The sequence below is a fragment of the Pectinophora gossypiella genome, unplaced genomic scaffold (genome assembly GCF_024362695.1).
Source record: "Pectinophora gossypiella unplaced genomic scaffold, ilPecGoss1.1 Pgos_50, whole genome shotgun sequence".
Classification (NCBI taxonomy): domain Eukaryota; kingdom Metazoa; phylum Arthropoda; class Insecta; order Lepidoptera; family Gelechiidae; genus Pectinophora; species Pectinophora gossypiella.
Window position 1 is genome coordinate 174663 of NW_026063260.1, and position 15500 is coordinate 190162.

Sequence of the window (15500 nt, forward strand, 5' to 3'; positions counted from 1 at the left end):
CTTGGTCAAATTTTATCGCCGGTAAAAAAAAAACAAAATGGCGGAAAATTAAGATGGCCGCCATACAAAATTTTCGTTTTTCTCGAAAATGCCTCGGGGGTGAATATGATGTATGAGGAATGTGATCAAAATGTCATGTTGAGTATGGAAATACTTCCCGACCTTCAAAAACTGCTCCGCATCAGGGAGACACCCTACAGTCTGGCGCAACTATTATACCTGGGTCAATTTTTTTTTCGCAAAACCTAATTAAATCTTGATCAAATTCTATTGTGGGTGAAAAAAAATCAAAATGGCGGAAAAACAAGATGGCCGCCATACAAAATTTTGTTTTTCCAGAAAATGTCTCGTTGGTAAAAACTGTGTATGGGGTTGTAATCGGAACGTCTTGATGAGTATGTAAATACTTCTTAATCTTCAGAAACTGCTCCGCATCAGGGAGACACCCTACGGCGTGGCGAAACTATCGCACCTGGAACAATTCTTTTTTCGCACAACGTATTTAAACCTTGGTCAAATTTTATCACTGGTGAAAAAAAATCAAAATGGCGGAAAATCAAGATGGTCGCCATACAAAATTTTCGTTTTTCTCGAAAATGCCTCGGGGGTGAATGTGATGTAAGAGGAATGAGATCAAAATGTCATATTGAGTATGGAAATACTTCCCGACCTTCAAAAACTGCTCCGCATCAGGGCGGCACCCTACAGCCTGGGAAAACTATCGCACCTGGAACGATTCTTTTTTCACCAAACCTAATAAAATCTTGGTCAAATTTTATCGCCGGTAAAAAAAAAAACAAAATGGCCGAAAAACAAGTTGGCCACCATACAAATTTTTGTTTTTCCAGAAAATGTCTCGGGTGTAAAAACGATGTATAGGGGTGTGATCGGAACGTCATCTTGGAAAACTGCTCCGCATCAAGGAGACACCCTACGGCCTGGCAAAACTTTAGCACCTAGAACTTTTTTGATTTCACGAAAACAAGATGGCCGCCATACAAAGCTTCGAACTAATACAGGACACGCGAGCAGCTTGCTGCGAGCGAACCACGCGACATCTAGTTATATTATATATAGCTACAAACCCACTGACTCACTCACTGACATAATTGTTCTCCCAGAAGGAGCGTCGGGGGGTCAAAATGATGTATGGGGGGTGTGATCGGGACCTCCCGGTGAGTATGGGAAAAATCCCAAATCTTGAAAAACTGCTCCGCATCAGGGAGAGACCCTACGGCCTGGTGCAACTATCGCACCTAGAAAGATTCTTTTTTCACAAAACCTTCTTAAATCTTGGTCAAATTTTATTGTGAATGAAAAAAAATCAAAATGGCGGAAAAACAAGATGGCCGCCATACAAAATTTAATTTTTCCAGAAAATGTCTCGGGAGCAAAAACAATGTATGGTAGCGTAATCGAAAGGTCATGTTGAGTATGTAAATACTTCTTGATCTTCAGGAACTGCTCCGCATCAGGGAGGCACCCTACGGCCTGGCGAAACTATCACATCTGGATCAATTTTTTTTTCGCAGGATGTATTTAAATCTTGGTCAAATCTATTCGCCGACGAAAAAAAGTCAAAATGGCGGAAAAACAAGATGGCCGCCATACAAAATTTTGGTTTTTCCCGAAAATGCCTCGGGGGTAAAAATGATGTATGAGGAATGTGATCGAAACGTCATGTTGAGTACGAGTATACTTCAAGGTTTTCGAAAACTGCTCCGCATCAGGGAGACACCCTACGGCCTGGCGAAACTATCGCACCTAGAACATTTTTGTTTTCACGATACCTATTTAAATCTTTGTCAAATTTTATCGCCGGTCAAAAAAAAACAAAATGGCCGAAAATCAAGATGGCCGCCATACAAATTTTTCGTTTTTCCTGAAAATGCGTCAGGGATAAAAAATATGTATAAAGGTTTTGATCGGAACGTCATGTAGAGTACGAGTATACTTCAAGGTTTTCGAAAACTGCTCCGCATCAGGCAGACACCCTACGGCCTGGCGAAACTATCGCACCTAGAACATTTCTGTTTTCACGAAACCTATTTAAATTTTGGTCAAATTTTATCGCCGGTGAAAAAAAAAACAAAATGGCCGAAAACAAGATGGCCGCCATATAAATTTTTGTTTTTCCAGAAAATGTCTCGGGTGTAAAAAATATGTATAGGGGTGTGATCGGAACGTCATCTCGGAAAACTGCTCCGCATCAGGGAGACACCCTTCGGCCTGGCAAAACTATAGCAACTAGAACTTTTTGATTTCACGAGACCTATTTTAGTCTTGGTCAAATTCTATCGCGGTAAAAAAATGGCGGGAAAACAAGACACGCGAGCAGCTTGCTGCGAGCGAACCACGCGACATCTAGTTATTATATTATATATAGCTGCAAACCCACTGACTGACTGACTCACTCACTGACATAATTGTTCTCCCAGAAGGAGCGTCGGGGGGTCAAAATGATGTATGGGGGGTGTGATCGGGACCTTCCGGTGAGTATGGGAAAAATCCCAAATCTTGGAAAACTGCTCCGCATCAGGGAGACACCCTACAGTCTGGCGAAACTATCACACCTGGGACGATTCTTTTTTCTCAAAACCTATTTAAATCTTAGTCAAATTCTATTGTCGGTGAAAAAAAAACCAAAATGGCGGAAAAACAAGATGGCCGCCATACAAAATTTTGTTTTTCCGGAAAATGTCTCAGGGGTAAAAATTGTGTATGGGAGTGTAATCGGAGTGTCTTGTTGAGTATGGAGACACTTATCTTTCTTCAAATCTGCTCCGCATCAGGGAGACACCCTACGGCCTGGCAAAACTATCGCACTTGGAAGAATAATTTTTACGCACAACGTATTTAAATCTTGGTCAAATCCAATCGCCGGTGAAAAAAAACCAAAATGGCGGAAAAACAAGATGGCCGCCATACAAAATTTTGTTTTTTCAGAAAAATGTCTCAGAGGTAAAAACAATGTATGGGGGTGTAATCGGAATGTTATGTTGAGTATTTCAATACTGCTCGATCTTAAAAAACTGCTCCGCATCAGGGAGACACCCTACGGCCTGGAAAAACTATAGCACCTAGAACTTTTTTGATTTCACGAGACCTATTTAAGTCTTGGTCAAATACTATCGCGGTAAAAAAATGGCGGGAAAACAAAATACGCGAGCAGCTTGCTGCGAGCGAACCACGCGACATCTAGTTATTATTATTATTATACTATATATAGCTACAAACCCATTGACTCACTGACTCACTGACTCACTGACTCACTGACAGGGTTGTTCTCCCAGAAGGAGCGTCGGGGGGTAAAAATGATGTATGGGGGGTGTGATGGAGATCTTCCGGTGAGTATGGGAAAACTTCCAGATCTTGGAAAACTGCTCCGCATCAGGGAGAGACCCTACGGCCTGGCGCAACTATTATAGCTGGATCAAATTTTTTTTCACGAAACCTATTTAATTCCTGGTCAAATTCAACCACCGGTGAAAAAAAATCAAAATGGCGGAAAAACAAGATGGCCGCCATACAAAATTTTGTTTTTCCAGAAAATGTCTCGGAGGCAAAAACAATGTATTGGGGTGCAATCGGAATGTCATGTTGAGTATGGAAGTACTTCTCGATTTTCGAAAACTGCTCCGCATCAGGGAGACACCCTACGGCCTGGCTAACCTATCGCACCTGGAACAATAATTTTTTCGCACAACGTATTTAAACCTTAGTCAAATCCAATCGCCGGTGAAAAAAAACCAAAATGGCGGAAAAACAAGATGGCCGCCATACAAAATTTTGTTTTTCCAAAAAAATGTCTTAGAGGTAAAAACAATGTATGGGGGTCTAATCGGAATGTCATGTTGAGTATGGAAATACTTCTCGATCTTCGAAAGCTGCTCCGCATCAGGGAGACACCCTACAGCCTGGCGAAACTATCGCACCTGGAACTTTTTTGTTTTCACGAAGCCTATTAAAGTCTTGGTCAAATTTTATCGCCAGTGAAAAAAAAAAACAAAATGGCCGAAAAAACAAGATGGCCGCCATACAAATTTTTGTTTTTCCAGAAAATGTCTCAGAGGTAAAAATGATGTATTGGGGTGTGATTGGAACATCATCTTGGAAAACTGCTCCGCATCAGGGGTCACCCTACGGCCTGGCAAAACTATAGCACCTAGAACTTTTTTGATTTCACGAGACCTATTTAAGTCTTGGTCAAATTCTATCGCGGTAAAAAAATGGCGGGAAAACAAGACACGCGAGCAGCTTGCTGCGAGCGAACCACGCGACATCTAGTTATTATATTATATATAGCTACAAACCCATGTACCTATTGACTGACTGACTGACTGACATAGTTGTTCTCCCAGAAGGAGCGTCGGGGGGTAAAAATGATGTATGGGGGGTGTGATTAGGACCTCCCGGTGAGTATGGGAAAACTTCCAGATCTTGGAAAACTGCTCCGCATCAGGGAGACACCCTACGGCCTGACAAAACTATCTTACCTGGATCAATTTTTTTTTCGCAAAACCTATTTAAATCTTGGTCAAATTCAATCGCCGGTGAAAAAAAATCAAAATGGCGGAAAAACAAGATGGCCGCCATACAAAATTTTATTTTTCCAGAAAATGTCTCGTGGGTAAAAACTGTGTATGGGGGTGTAATCGGAACGTATTGTTGAGTATGGAAATACTTCTCGATCTTGAAAAACTGCTCCGCATCAGGGAGACACCCTACGGCCTGGCAAAACTATAAAACCTGGAGCAATTTTTCTTTCGCGAAACATATTTAAATCTTGGTCAAATTCTATCATGAGTGAAAAAAAATCAAAATGGCGGAAAATCAAGATGGCCGCCATACAAATTTTTCGTTTTTCCTGAAAATGCCTCGGGGGTAAAAATGACGTATAGGAATGTGATCGGAACGTCGTGTCGAGTATGAAAATACGTCTGGGTTTTCGATAGCTGCTCCGCATCAGGGAGACACCCTACGGCCTGGCTAAACTATCAAACATAGAACATTTTTTTTTCCACTAAACCTACTTAATTCTTGGTCAAATTCAATCGCTGGTGATAAAAAATCAAAATGGCGGAAAAACAAGATGGCCGCCATACAAATTTTTCAATTTTCCTGAAAATGCCTCGGGGGTAAAAATGATGTATAGAGTTGTAATCGGAACGTCATGTCGAGTATAAAAATACTTCTCGATTTTTAAAATCTGCTCCGCATTAGGGAGACACCCTACGGCCTGGCGAAACTATCGCACCTGGAACCATTCTTTTTTCACAAAACCTATTTGAACCTTGGTCAAATTCTATCGTGGGTAAAAAAAAAACAAAATGGCGGAAAAACAAGATGGCGGCCATAGAAAATTTTGTTTTTCAAGGAAATGTCTCGCGGGTAAAAACTGTGTATGGGAATGTAATCGGAGTGTCTTGTCGAGTACGGAAAATGTTCTTAATCTTCGAAAACTGCTCCGCATCAGGGAGACACCCTACGGCCTGGTGAAACTATCGCACCTGGACCTTTTTAGTTTTCACAATACCTATTTAAATCTTGGTCAAATTCAATCGCCGGTGAAAAAAAATCAAAATGGCGGAAAAACAAGATGGCCGCCATACAAAATTTTGTTTTTCCAAAAAAATGTCTTAGAGGTAAAAACAATGTATGGGGGTCTAATCGGAATGTCATGTTGAGTATGGAAATACTTCTCGATCTTCGAAAGCTGCTCCGCATCAGGGAGACACCCTACAGCCTGGCGAAACTATCGCACCTGGAACTTTTTTGTTTTCACGAAGCCTATTAAAGTCTTGGTCAAATTTTATCGCCAGTGAAAAAAAAAAACAAAATGGCCGAAAAAACAAGATGGCCGCCATACAAATTTTTGTTTTTCCAGAAAATGTCTCAGAGGTAAAAATGATGTATTGGGGTGTGATTGGAACATCATCTTGGAAAACTGCTCCGCATCAGGGGTCACCCTACGGCCTGGCAAAACTATAGCACCTAGAACTTTTTTGATTTCACGAGACCTATTTAAGTCTTGGTCAAATTCTATCGCGGTAAAAAAATGGCGGGAAAACAAGACACGCGAGCAGCTTGCTGCGAGCCAACCACGCGACATCTAGTTATTATATTATATATAGCTACAAACCCATGTACCTATTGACTGACTGACTGACTGACATAGTTGTTCTCCCAGAAGGAGCGTCGGGGGGTAAAAATGATGTATGGGGGGTGTGATTAGGACCTCCCGGTGAGTATGGGAAAACTTCCAGATCTTGGAAAACTGCTCCGCATCAGGGAGACACCCTACGGCCTGACAAAACTATCTTACCTGGATCAATTTTTTTTTCGCAAAACCTATTTAAATCTTGGTCAAATTCAATCGCCGGTGAAAAAAAATCAAAATGGCGGAAAAACAAGATGGCCGCCATACAAAATTTTATTTTTCCAGAAAATGTCTCGTGGGTAAAAACTGTGTATGGGGGTGTAATCGGAACGTATTGTTGAGTATGGAAATACTTCTCGATCTTGAAAAACTGCTCCGCATCAGGGAGACACCCTACGGCCTGGCAAAACTATAAAACCTGGAGCAATTTTTCTTTCGCGAAACATATTTAAATCTTGGTCAAATTCTATCATGAGTGAAAAAAAATCAAAATGGCGGAAAATCAAGATGGCCGCCATACAAATTTTTCGTTTTTCCTGAAAATGCCTCGGGGGTAAAAATGACGTATAGGAATGTGATCGGAACGTCGTGTCGAGTATGAAAATACGTCTGGGTTTTCGATAGCTGCTCCGCATCAGGGAGACACCCTACGGCCTGGCTAAACTATCAAACATAGAACATTTTTTTTTCCACTAAACCTACTTAATTCTTGGTCAAATTCAATCGCTGGTGATAAAAAATCAAAATGGCGGAAAAACAAGATGGCCGCCATACAAATTTTTCAATTTTCCTGAAAATGCCTCGGGGGTAAAAATGATGTATAGAGTTGTAATCGGAACGTCATGTCGAGTATAAAAATACTTCTCGATTTTTAAAATCTGCTCCGCATTAGGGAGACACCCTACGGCCTGGCGAAACTATCGCACCTGGAACCATTCTTTTTTCACAAAACCTATTTGAACCTTGGTCAAATTCTATCGTGGGTAAAAAAAAAACAAAATGGCGGAAAAACAAGATGGCGGCCATAGAAAATTTTGTTTTTCAAGGAAATGTCTCGCGGGTAAAAACTGTGTATGGGAATGTAATCGGAGTGTCTTGTCGAGTACGGAAAATGTTCTTAATCTTCGAAAACTGCTCCGCATCAGGGAGACACCCTACGGCCTGGTGAAACTATCGCACCTGGACCTTTTTAGTTTTCACAATACCTATTTAAATCTTGGTCAAATTCAATCGCCGGTGAAAAAAAATCAAAATGGCGGAAAAACAAGATGGCCGCCATACAAAATTTTATTTTTCCAGAAAATGTCTCGTGAGTAAAAACTGTGTATGGGGGTGTAATCGGAACGTATTGTTGAGTATGGAAATACTTCTCGATCTTGAAAACCTGCTCCGCATCAGGGAGACACCCTACGGCCTGACAAAACTATCGCACCTGGAACGATTGTTTTTTCACAAAACCTATTTAAATCTTGGTCAAATCTATTCTCTGGTGGTAAAATATCAAAATGGCGGAAAAACAAGATGGCCGCCATACAAAATTTTGTTTTTCCAGAAAATGTCTGAGAGGTAAGATTGATGTATAGGGGTGTGATCGGAACGTCATCTAGAGTACGAGTATACTTCAAGGTTTTTAAAAACTGCTCCGCATCAGGGAGAGACCCTACGGCCTGGCGCAACTATCGCACCTGGAACGATTCTTTCTTCACAAGACCTATTTAAATCTTGGTCAAATTCTATCGCGGTAAAAAAATGGCGGGAAAACAAGACACGCGAGCAGCTTGCTGCGAGCGAACCACGCGAAATCTAGTTATATTATATACTGGGTGTTAGTGACATCGTAACGAATACTGAGAGGGATGATTCAGACCATGATTCTGAGTTAATATCTAGTGGAATTTTCCGTCGCAAAATTCATGAAATTTTGAGTTTTGTTTTTAATTATTTTCAATTCCATATTGTGCTTTTAGCTGCATAGAACCCAAATTTCAATAAAAAAAACAATAATGACAAATTATCGAAAATTTTCGATGTAATGGAGACAACAGCTGCTCGAACGGGTCAACGGCCACACGCACCGCGCCGCGCGCCCCGCTCCGCACGCCCCGCTCCGCGCGCCCCGCTCCGCACGCCCCGCTCCGCGCGCCCCGCGCCGCACGCCGGCGGCGCGGCCGCGGCGCGGCTGCGGCGCGGCGGCGGCGCGGCCTACAAAGTAGGCACTACGAACCGATCCTATTTCTTTCTCTGTCTATCGTAAATTATAAATTTATTTTATTCTTATTCTTAAATGGACGGATTATCAACAGGCATAAAATTTATGGAATACACGTCAATTTTAAGCAGAAATCTAAAACAACCGACAGAATTAAGTTACCAGCGAGATACCTTTTTGATTCGACCGGGTTATTCATTCATTTACTCATAGGAATCAGGGCCATTATCTACCTAAAACAGTTGAAACAGTAAATAATTGTATTCTTTGTTGTCATTAGAATAACTAACAACCAACTAACACAACCACCACAGATTAGGTAATTAGTTACCTACTATGTCAACCATCCACCAACTTAGTATGTAAGTACCTACGCAAAACCTCGCTACACAAAAATCGAGCGAGATCGCGTCTAGAATTGGGCGGACACTCCGCCAGAGTGTTGCATATCGATATTCTATCGATACCTAGTTAAAAAAAAACCAATAGTAGGTACCTATCGATAGATCTTTTAGATCAATACCCATTATTGTTACAAAGCAAGACCTATCGGTACTATCGCTTGTATCGATCTAAATGTACTATCACTACTTTCGATAGTTTAGACAATTTTCAAGTTCAACAATTGATAATCTACCTATCGATAGTTCGGCAACTCCGCCGCGTAGGCAATGTCGGCATGTTCAAAGAAAAAAATTGTCCGAGAGGAGTGATCTTATTTTTCTTGTTACATGTTGGTACCGTACCGAGGTACTAAGTACTAAGTTATTCGTGGTTTTAAATCTCATTGTTAAATCATCAGTAAAGAACTAATTAAACCTATCCTGTTCTGTGTACAATATTCATGTAACGGCTACGTGCTTACATAAGTACCTAGTAGACGGGAGCAACGACTTAACGTACCTTCCGAAGCACGGATCATTTTACTTTCGGACAATCAGGTGATCAGCCTGTAACGTCCCAACCAAAGGCCTTATAAACAGATTTTTGTGATATGTCCCCACCGGAATACGAACCCGGACCCTCCGCATCCCATCGCTCAACCACTGGACCACATAGGCCAAGAAGGTTCTAAGACATAATTAAAGGATCCTGGGACGCAAGACCTCCGAGTTAGGGCTTGTTTGATCTGTCTTGATGGATACTCGGACGTAAATAGCCTCACGGATCAAGGGCAACGCGCGCCAATAAAGAAGGCATTACGAACAGATACTAGGTATTTCTTTGAGTTGATAGGTATCAAGTGAAGTTTCCTGTCGCCAAATTCATAAAAAAAATAGATTTTTTTCAGTCCCATATTGTGTTTTAAGCTGCATAGAACGCACATTTAAAATAAACAAATAAAAATTACTAATTATTAAATTTTATCAATGTCATCAATAATAATAATAACGTATCTACAACTTCAGCTATGCGCAGGTGAATAGCCGGCGCACGGGTCAAGGGCAACGCTCGCCAATAAAGTAGGCATACGAACAGATACTATTTCTTTCTCTGTCACTTGCACCATAAACATACTTCTCTCTCTCTCTCTAGTCGTCGGCTCGACTCGGCCGCGGCCAGTGCGTCGTCGGCGCCCTTAGTCGGCGCCTTTGATGCTTTGCGCTAACGCCGCCGCCGCGCGCTTCCGCTCAGTCGAATACTAAGCTTGACCCGAATCGCGTGATGTTTTTCGAGGATATTTTTTTCGTGTTTGTGAGTGTTTGTTTCATTCTGTAAATGAGTAGTGTCGACTATGATGATAGATCATAGACCATTTACTGCGCAAAAGTATGGAAGATTGTTGATGTTTATTAAAGCAGCAAGGTGTTGTGTTTGTGAGTGCGTGTGATACCTACCTACCGCGAAGGAAACGCGATGTTGCATACCTACGTGACGTGACATGTTCTAGGGTACCTACCTAGGTACTTCATCCGAAGGAATAACAATTAAGGTAAGGCAAGAGTAGGGTTTTTATTGTTAATAAGTTAGGAACGTTTTAATAACTGGTAGGTAGGTACCGTGCGTGAAAAATCGTGGCAGTAGGTGTTCTACTTTAACAAACAACATTTTTAAACGTTGAACCACTAAGCATCTAAATACAAGAGAATGAAAACTCCTACCTAGATATCAACATCGTATCACGCACGCGTAACGTAGCCGCGCGTAAGTTTAGCGTCTGTGTGGCGCGTTGTTCGACTTACATTGCGGCACAGTAAAAATTGAAAATCTTAATTAAACATTTGCGACAAGAAAAACACCCACCATCGTTTTTAGTACAATAAAATAGGCGTTCCATTTTTTTTTTCGTTACGATGTCACTAACACCCTGTATAGCTGCAAACCCACTGACTGACTGACTCACTCACTGACATAATTGTTCTCCCAGAAGGAGCGTCGGGGGGTAAAAATAATGTATGAGAAAAGTGATTAGGACCTCCCGGTGAGTATGGGAAAACTTCCAGATCTTGGAAAACTGCTCCGCATCAGGGAGACACCCTACAGTCTGGCGCAACTATGAGACCTGGATCAATTTTTTTTTCGCAAAACCTATTTAAATCTTGGTCAAATTTTATTGTGGGTGAAAAAAAAACAAAATGGCGGAAAAACAAGATGGCCGCCATACAAAATTTTGTTTTTTTAAGAAATGCCTCGGGTGTAAAAATGATGTATGGGAGGTGTGATCAAAACGTCAAGTTGAGTATGGAAAAACTGCTCGATCTTGAAAAACTGCTCCGCATCAGGGAGACACCCTACGGCCTGGCTAACCTATCACACCTGGAACAATGATTTTTTCGCACAACGTATTTAAATCTTAGTCAAATCCAATCGCCGGTCAAAAAAAACCAAAATGGCGGAAAAACAAGATGGCCGCCATACAAAATTTTGTTTTTTCAGAAAAATGTCTTAGAGGTAAAAACAATGTATGGAGGTGTAATCGGAATGTCATGTTGAGTATGGAAAAACTTCTCGATCTTTGAAATCTGCTCCGCATCAGGGAGACACCCTACGGCCTGGCAAAACTATCGCACCTGGGAAATTTTTGATTTCACGAAACCTATTTAAATCTTGGTCAAATTTTATCGCCGGTGAAAAAAAAACAAAATGGCCGAAAAACAAGATGGCCGCCATACAAATTTTTGTTTTTCCAGAAAATGTCTCGTGTGTAAAAATGATGTATAGGGGTGTGATCGGAACGTCATCTTGGAAAACTGCTCCGCATCAGGGAGACACCCTACCGCCTGGCAAAACTATAGCACCTAGAATTTTTTTGATTTCACGAGACCTATTAAAGTCTTGGTCAAATTCTATCGCGGTAAAAAAATGGCGGGAAAACAAGACACGCGAGCAGCTTGCTGCGAGCGAACCACGCGACATCTAGTTATTTTATTATTTATATATAGCTACAAACCCACTGACTGACTGACTGACTCACTCACTGACATAATTGTTCTCCCAGAAGGAGGGTCGGGGGGTGAAAATGATGTATGGGGGGTGTGATCGGGACCTCCCGGTGAGTATGGGAAAACTTCCAGATCTTGAAAAACTGCTCCGCATCAGGGAGACGCCCTACAGTCTGGCGAAACTATCACACCTGGATCGATTCTTTTTTCTTAATTCCTACTTAAATCTTGGTCAAATTCTATCGTGGGTGAAAAAAAATCAAAATGGCGGAAAAACAAGATGGCCGCCATACAAATTTTTGTTTTTCCAGAAAATGTCTCGGGGGTAGAAATTGTGTATGGGGTTGTAATTGGAACGTCTTGTTGAGTATGGAAATTCTTCCCGACCTTCAAAAACTGCTCCGCATCAGGGAGACACCCTACGGCCTGGCAAAACTATCGCACCTGGAACGATTATTTTTTCACAAGACCTATTTAAATCTTGGTCAAATTCTATCGTGAGTGAAAAAAAATCAAAATGGCGGAAAAACATGATGGCCGCCATACAAATTTTTCGTTTTTCCTCAAAATGCCTCGGGGGTAAAAATGATGTATAGGAATGTGATCGGAACGTCATGACAAGTATGAAAAAACGTCTGGATTTTCGATAGCTGCTCCGCATCAGGGAGACACCCTACGGCCTGGCGAAACTATCGCACCTGGAACTGTTTGGTTTTCATAAAACCTATTTAATTCTTGGTCAAATTTTATCGCCGGTGAAAAAAAAATAAAATGGCGGAAAATCAAGATGGCCGCCATACAAAATTTTCGTTTTTCCCGAAAATGCCTCGGGGGTAAAAATGATGTATGAGGAATGTGATCGAAACATCATGTTGAGTATGGAAATACTTTTCGATCTTCGAAAGCTGCTCCGCATCAGGGAGACACCCTACGGCCTGGCGAAACTATCGCACCTGGATTTTTTTTGTTTTCACGAAGCCTATTAAAGTCTTGGTCAAATTTTATCGCCAGTGAAAAAAAAAACAAAATGGCCGAAAAAACAAGATGGCCGCCATACAAATTTTTGTTTTTCCAGAAATGTCTCAGAGGTAAAAATGATGTATTGGGGTGCGATCGGAACGTCATCTTGGAAAACTGCTCCGCATCAGGGGTCACCCTACGGCCTGGCAAAACTATAGCACCTAGAACTTTTTTGATTTCACGAGACCTATTTAAGTCTTGGTCAAATTCTATCGCAGTAAAAGAATGGCGGGAAAACAAGACACGCGAGCAGCTTGCTGCGAGCGAACCACGCGACATCTAGTATATATATATATATATTATATTATATAAAGCTACAAACCCATGTACTGACTGACTGACTGACTGACTCACTGACAGGGTTGTTCTCCCAGAAGGAGCGCCGGGGGGTAAAAATGATGTATGGGAGATGTGATCAAGATCTTCCGATGAGTATGGGAAAACTTCCAGATCTTGGAAAACTGCTCCGCATCAGGTAGACACCCTACAGTCTGGCGCAACTATTATACCTGGATCAAATTTTTTTTCGCAAAACCTATTTAAATCTTGGTCAAATTCTATTGTCGGTGAAAAAAAATCAAAATGGCGGAAAAACAAGATGGCCGCCATACAAAATTTTGTTTTTTGAAAAAATGTCTCGGGGGCAAAAACAATGTATGGGGGCGTAATCGGAAGGTCATGTTGAGTATGGATATACTTCTCGATCTTGAAAAACTGCTCCGCATCAGGGAGACACCCCACGGCCTGGCAAAACTATAAAACCTGGAGCAATTTTTCTTCCGCAAAACATATTTAAATCTTGGTCAAATCCAATCGCCGGTGAAAAAAAAGAAAATGGCGGAAAAACAAGATGGCCGCCACACAAAATTTTCGTTTTTCCAGAAAATGCTTCAGGAGTAAAATGATGTCTGAGGGTTTTGATCGGAACGTCATCTTGGAAAACTGCTCCGCATCAGGGAGTCCCCCTACGGCCTGGCAAAACTATAGCACCTAGAACTTTTTTGATTTCACGAGACCTATTTAAGTCTTGGTCAAATTCTATCGCGGTAAAAAAATGGCGGGAAAAAGCTTCGAACTAATACAGGACACGCGAGCAGCTTGCTGCGAGCGAACCACGCGAAATCTAGTATATTATATATAGCTACAAACCCATGTACTGACTGACTGACTCACTCATTGACTCACTGACAGGGTTGTTCTCCCAGAAGGAGCGCCGGGGGGTAAAAATAATGTATGAGAAAAGTGATCAAAACCTCAGAAAATGTCTCAGAGGTAAAAATGATGTATTGGGGTGTGATCGGAACGTCATCTTGGAAAACTGTTTCGCATCAGGGAGACACCCTACGGCCTGGCAAAACTATCGCACCTGGAACGATTATTTTTTTCACAGAACCTATTTAAATCTTGGTCAAATTTTATCGCTGGTGAAAAAAAATCAAAATGGCGGAAAATCAAGATGGCTGCCATACAAATTTGTAGTTTTTCCTGAAAATGCCTCGGGGGTAAAAATGATGTTTAGGAATGTTATCGGAACGTCATGTCAGGTATGAAAATACGTCTGGATTTTCGATAGCTGCTCCGCATCAGGGAGACACCCTACGGCCTGGCGAAACTATCGCACCTGGAACTGTTTGGTTTTCATAAAACCTATTTAAATCTTGGTCAAATTTTATCGCCGGTGAAAAAAAATAAAATGGCGGAAAATCAAGATGGCCGCCATACAAAATTTTCGTTTTTCCCGAAAATGCCTCGGGGGTAAAAATGATGTATGAGGAATGTGATCGAAACATCATGTTGAGTATGGAAATACTTTTCGATCTTCGAAAGCTGCTCCGCATCAGGGAGACACCCTACGGCCTGGCGAAACTATAGCACCTGGTTTTTTTTTTGTTTTCACGAAGCCTATTAAAGTTTTAGTCAAATTTTATCGCCAGTGAAAAAAAAAACAAAATGGCCGAAAAAACAAGATGGCCGCCATACAAATTTTTGTTTTTCCAGAAAATGTCTCAGAGGTAAAAATGATGTATTGGGGTGTGATCGGAACGTCATCTTGGAAAACTGCTCCGCATCAGGGAGACACCCTACGGCCTGGCAAAACTATAAAACCTGGAGCAATAAATTTTTCACGAAACCTATTTAAATCTTGTAACGAAGCATTGCGGACCAACGAGCCTTGTAGCGACATCTTGTGGTTTCTGGCGATATAACGTTGTTTTATATTTTACCCGCAGGAAATCACAGATGGCGCTGCAGGGTTATCGATGGGCCCGAATATTTTTAATTATTTTATTTTCTTCAAAATTTGGTATATTAAAATTATCTGCAACATTTATTTTTGATATATTATAATTATATTGTTTAAATTTTGGGATCAAACAAGTCGATCGATTGTTGTCGTTGATTCGGCGAATTTATGGTTTGGTAGATTTTTTCTAGTTTGGCAACTTTGTTCGTGGTTCTTGTGTCAGACTGACAGCTGGCTGAGCTGAGACAGGTTTTGGAAAGTGGGGACGTCGCGAGAGCGCCGGAGACTCCACTGCCGTAACTATAATGTGGGCAAATTAAAAGCCACGATTTATCGGCGACATCAAGAGCCGATGTCTCAATTTAAATAAACAACTTAACCGAGATGGTGAGTCCTCGCAATTCTTCGTGCATATTTTTGCACCAACTTTGTGATAACCTCGAGGTCCTTGTTTTCAGCAACATCACTGAAATCCCATCGTCT